The following is a 6,569-nucleotide window of genomic DNA, read 5'->3' as shown; positions in this document are numbered from 1 at the left end:
TTTAACATCCATTTGATAGACATTGATATTCTTATAAGCAGCATATGCCAGGAAGATTCGAATCGACTTTAATCTTGCAACTGGAGCATATACTTCTGTGTAATCAATACCCTCTTGCTGATGAAAACCTTGCACCACTAAACGTGGCTTTGTTTCGAACAATCACTCAACGATCGTCTTTCTTGACTCTAGCAGGTTTGTCGATTAAGTCCCAAACACCCAACCTTGCAAATTGCTGTAATTCTTCTTGCATAGATTCTACCCAAGAAGGATCTTGAAGAGCCATATGAGGCGTTGTTGGTTCAACTTGAGATAGAAAGCAAGTGATTTTAGCAACATTTACAATTCCAGAGGAATGTAAGTTAGCACAGACACACAATACGTTATTCTCACTTGACGAAGCAACTTGATGACGTGTTTGTACACCCACATCAAGGTGTCTAATGATGTTTTCCTGTGGATGATATCCATGAAACCGAAGAGTGGGATTCTCAGGAACAACAACATTATCAAATAAATTAGTATAATGTTCACCAAGTTCAGGAGATGAAACATTATCACTGTCAAGTGCAATAACTTGATCTTCAGCTTGATCATCATCATCAGAAGAAGAAGATAAATTATCAACAGTAACTGGAGAAGCAACATGTGGTTCTTTAGTTGGAGCATCAGGTCGAGATTCAATATCATTTGAACTTGAAAATCTTGGAATGGCCAAATGATCTTCAAAGTATGTTCGAACTAGATCCTCATCGATGTGTTCAGTTGAAGGAGTAAATGAATTAAATAAACCATCATAGTCAAACATCTAGTCGGGATCTTTCCCTTGAGGAGGAGTAGTGTACTTTTGACAGTCCACATGATACCATTCCTCAATACAACCAGAAGTGAAATTAAATACACGTTTCTTTGGGGATGCGTATCCCAAGAAATAACCTTCGATAGCTTTTTCTTCAAATTTACCCGCATCCTTCTTCAACATTGTACACGGACACCGAAACGGTTCCAGGTACTTTAAATTAGGATTTCGATTGTTCAAAAGCTCGTAACTTGTGTTCTTGAGTCGTTTAACTGGTAAAACCCGACTAAGCGTATAGCAAGCTGTATTCACCGCCTCATTCCAGAATTGGACGGGAAGCTTAGAATCAGCAAGTATGGTTCTTGCAGCTTCAATCAAGGTTCTATTCTTTCTTTCAGCAACGCCGTTTTGTTGAGGTACATAAGGTGCACTGTATTCTCGGTGAATTCCTTTTTGAAGACAAAAGAAATCCAATACAGTGTTCTTGAATTCAGTTCCATTATCACTTCGAATTCTCCTCACCTTGTGTTTGTATAGTGATTCGATCTTAGTGATAAGGTTTTGTACCAAACAGTCGTCTGATCTTTCGAACTCATAAATAACACCCATGAGTATCTTGAATAATCATCGGTTACCACAAGACAATACCAATCCCCTGAGATACTCGCACGATTCACAGGACCAAACAAATCCATGTGGAGTCGTTCAAGAGGAGTATCAATGGAATACAATAACTTAGAGGGATGAGCTTTTTCTTCTGCTTGCCCTTCTTGCATGCAGTGCAATGATTAGATACCTCAAAGGTTCTTCAACGAGACACCCTCAACTAAGTCATTAGCCATTAAATAATTCATCTTTCGAACATGAATGTGACCCATTCTACGATGCCATAGAATAGAATCCTTCTTGGTTGCTTTAGAGACAAAACATGTTTCAATAGATGTTGATACTTTAGAACTCATATTTAAGACATAAATATCATTTGATCGTGGTGATAGCATGACAACCATGTCCTCGGGAATCACGTATCCCGGTTTCAAGATAAGACACTCTTTATTAGTAAATATCGTGGTGTACTGCTTATCGCAAATTTGCGACACACTTAATAAATTATGCCCATTCGAAACTTCACCTTCTTGTGTAATCATACCCCCAGAATTCTCAGCAAAAGCCACATAACCCCCTTGAATATTTCTCACATTTGATAAGAGGTTGAGATTTCCAGTAATACGACGAGAACATCCACTATCCATAATCCAGTTTTCACCAGAAATGGTCTTAGATGTACCCTACACACAAAAGAAAGTGATTAGTTCAAAAAGGCAGCCCAGGCCTCAGTCTTGGGCACCTTTTGGTTTTCTTGAGAAATTTTAAACTTAGCAGAATTCAACTGTTATTCAGCCACTTGTGAATAAGTTACCGGCTTCTTAGACTTTCGTCTTAAGTAAGCTGCTTGAACCACATTTGAATTTTCATTCTTGCATAACGGTGCAGTTGGAATAAACTTGGGTTTTACTTGACCATGAGTCTCATTAACATGAATCACCTTTTGAGGATTCACATTAGAAAACATAATATGTGTATCATCCTCACACGACATTGGTCGTTTCAAGATCTCCTTTATCACAGGAATCGGTTTAGAATGATCCTTGACAAAAGGATGGAGATTTTGAGTTTTCTGTTGACCACAGTTTCTCACCACATGACCTTGTTGACCACACAAAAAGCAACTTCGCATGTCAACATGACCATGTTGAGGTATGGCAGAAACATATGCAACTGAAGGTTGATACTTTACATTTTCAGTGAATCGTTTGGCCAAATCATCAGAAGTGACAGACTTCTTTTTCATATAAAAATCAAGGTTAGAACAATTTAAAAAGCTTTTCAATGTATCTGTTCCAGTTGATTTGACAAACTAAACCCTTTTAGCTTGTTTTAACAATTGTTTTGCTTTCATTACCGGGTCTGATGAGTTCGATGTTTTGGCACAAACATATTGACGTTCCAACTCTTTCAACTTGTCAGTTTCATTGTAAAAGACGCTCTCATTTAGTTCGGGTTTAATGATACTAATCGGAATATCTTTTTCAGTGAACATAGTACTCATGCCTTTTAACTTGAAAACTCTAGCAGATGATGGCTTAGAACTAGGAGGATTAATGAAACGCATCAAGTCCTTATCAGAATTTTTTGGTTTTTCTGATTTCTTTGCCTTCACAGGTTTAACTTTCACTTATTCAGACTTTGTCACATGAGGCTTGTGTGAACCATACACAGCTTCCTCAAATTCATGAGGCTCACAAAGAATATGATTAGAACTAGGAATGTTCTTATTCTTGTGTATAACCTCTTGTTCAAACACATCCTCGATAATTACTTTGTTAACATTCTCAACAAAGACTCTTTTGCTTTCAACATGAGGTTTTGGAGGAGAAAATTGAGTTTTTAACAGTTTCAGATTTAACAGTTTTAGGATTTTCTGAAGTTACAGGTTCGTTCACAATTACCTCCTCTTCCTTTTTTTAGCAAAAGGGTTAATTTTATAATCATTGTGAAACGGTGGAGGAATTTCAACAAAACCTATCCCTTTCTTAGAATCCTTTTGTTTTCCAGATACTTCAATAATTTCATTCAACAAGAACGAAGAGTTTCGAAATTTACCCAATTTGTTCTTCAATTCAAGAACCTCATTCTCAAGCTCGGTTATCTTTGAACGATGTTTCAAGATTTCTTGAAAATTTTGGTCATTAATTTTCATTTTCACAGATAACTCAGTCTTTTCTCGAGATGCTTCAATCTTTTCTCGAGATCTCATTTGAGTTTCAAGAGATTGTCGATAAGTATCCTTCAGAGAAGCAACTTCTCTCACTAGAATATCAATGAGTTTGACAAAGATGACACACCGTGAGTATACCACAGAGTTCAACCGAATGTCTAGGTTGGTGCCCGATATGATTCACACTTAGGCTAAAAGAATCAAGTGCTATGTGAGAGGGTTGCCACAGAATGTTCTGTAAGGCCTCGTTACCGGTGTCTCACATTTGGGCGTTGGATTTACTCATCAACATAGTTCAATTCATCAGATTTAACAAAAACATACGCGGAATATAAAACTTTCAATAAAACATACGTAGTAATCCATAACTTGTCTTAAAATAAATATCATGTCTTTCCAAATATCATAATATTAAACATAAACGTCTCGAGTCTTCCGATGCCAGCCTCTTATTAAATGCCACGTGTTCCCTTCAAGCGAGCTGTCTCATCCTACTCACCTGCGTGAATACTAAAAGTCAGCTACGTTGAGTGATTTCTGGTTAATAACATAACATACATTACTTACGTACTTACATACTTTCATTCATACTTTCATATTTAAAATTCTACTTTACTTTATTCTATTCTGCCTCGGATATTATTAGGGTCCGGTCCCTTTTTCTGCCTTGGATATTACTAGGGTCCAGTCCCTTTTGTGTCTCAAGATTTTTAAAGGGCTCGGTCCCTTTTCTGCTTTGGATATTATTTGGGTCCAGTCCCTTTTCTACCTTTCTATCTCTTACATTCATTCATAAAATACATACATAACATTATAACTTGACAATACGTGCAATATCCGAAGATCGTTCAGGTACCGACAAGAAATCATTTCCTTTTACATAATCACATAAGACATACACTTATCACTTAGGATAAACGTATTAACAATCACATCTAGTATGCACACAGCCCCGAAAACATAACACAAATATGGGGCTAGAAACTCACCTGGATCCTGTTACGCTTGCAGTTAATCGTTATTCCCTTCTTTAGCTTAGCCCGGCTAACTGTTAAATATATATATATATATATATATATATATATATATATATATATATATATATATATATATATATATATATACTCGTTAATTAACCGTGTAATTAATCCAGGTTGGACTCGTTTTTTAGTTCATGACAATGGGCTAGTTTATTTTAAATTAGATATAGGCTTAGCTTCAAGTGGATTAGTTAATTCAGGCCCAACCGTCAACTATCTAGGCTCAACAGTCCATTAGGGTATCTGGGCCCAACTGGACTTAGGCCCAAAACCCAATAGAGAACTGATCAACCGAGAACTCTTGACAGTGAACCATGATGATCGAGAACCCTGATCTGACCGAGAACTCAGGTTTGACCGAGATCTCATGTTGAGCGAGATCTCCTTTTTTTTTTGCCGAGAACTCTTTTCTGGCCGAGAACCTTTGTTGACCGGGTTCTCGCGTTGACCGAGAGCTCAAGGTTGAGGTTCAGGTCACCGAGAATCCATTGCCTGATGCATACAGCCCATATTTTCATTCTTTAAATTCCATTTTAGGCTATTCTACGTTAATAACTTCCTATTTCTCAGGCTCCTTAACCGTTTTACATTTGCTAACATTCCATTATCAAAATCTAGTTCGTTTTTAGCATAAAGCTCGAACCTCTAGCCATAAAACGTTCTTTACTAGATCTAGGGTTTCCTTTATGTACTGTACCTAACCATGAGTCCATTACGTCCACTTTAAGCATCAAGTTTTCTACTTTATGTTTGGTTTATACCCGATCTATTCTGCGTTCATGTTTCAAGGCTAATCGTTCATAAAAACGTAAACTTTAAAGATCAAGAATGTACCTTTAAACGTTTTTAGGTCACGATCTAGCTTGGTTATGAACTTGAATCGTGTAACTAGCTTGAATATCGAAGATAAATCAACGATCTTTGCTCGTTTGATCTTGGATCTCACCTTCTCTCTTGCGGCCGATTATGGAAAGTTTGTTTGTATTTTTATGGTGTAGAGAGAATGAGATGGATAAGATGGGTAAGATGGATGGAAATGGAAAGATTTAGGGTTTAAGGGGTATTTATACTCCCTTAAGCCCATGGACCTAAAGCCCATCTTTCCTCTTTGGTCCATGATTAATTCCTTTTAATTAGCCTACCTATCTTCTCTCTATTATTTTATTATTTCAGCCAATTCAAGTAAACTCGTTTATCATAAGAAATAATATTAAATATTATTACTTGAAATCTTATGATGTTACAAGTTTTCCCTCCTTAGAGAGGTTTCGTCCCCGAAACCTAACTATTACATGAACAGATTAGGGTAAAACTTGCGCATCTCTTCCTCGACTTCCCAAGTGGCATTCGATCCCTTACGGTGCTTCCATATTACTTCCACCAAGGGTATAATTTTATGAAGAAGTTGCTTCTCCTTGCGGTCAACTATCTTTATCGGTTGCTCAATGTAGTTCAACTGTTCATCAACCTCAATGTCCATCAATGGCACATGCGATGTGTCATCAGCCAGACAGTTTCTCAGATGAGAAACATGGAAGGTTGAGTGAATTCCTTCTAGCTCATTGGGTAAGTCCAGCTTATGGGCTACTTCACCCACCTGTTCTAAATCTTAAACGGTCCGATGTACGTTAGACTCAACTTTCCCCTCTTTCTGAATCGAATGATTCCTTTCCAAGGCGAGACCTTGAGCATCACGTTGTCGCCAACGTTAAACTCAATCGGTCGTCGCCACTTGTTGTCATATGACTTCTACCTGTCTTGAGCAGCTTTCATTATAGTCTTAATCTGATCGAAATTTGAAGACATCTCTTGGAAAACTTCTAGGCTTCCCATTTCTCTCTGACCAATCTTTCCCCAACATACGAGAGTTCTAGATCGTCTACCATAAAGCATCTCAAACGGTGGCATACCAATACTTGAATGGTAGCTGTTGTTATAGGAGAACTCTGCC

The sequence above is a fragment of the Bidens hawaiensis genome, unplaced genomic scaffold, assembly GCF_021521415.1.
Source record: "Bidens hawaiensis isolate Kalapana, Puna unplaced genomic scaffold, B.hawaiensis_p1.1 tig00000097_1, whole genome shotgun sequence".
In the NCBI taxonomy this organism is placed as follows: Eukaryota; Viridiplantae; Streptophyta; class Magnoliopsida; order Asterales; family Asteraceae; genus Bidens; species Bidens hawaiensis.
The sequence above is the reverse complement of the archived record's forward strand: the minus strand, read 5'-3'. Positions refer to the sequence as shown.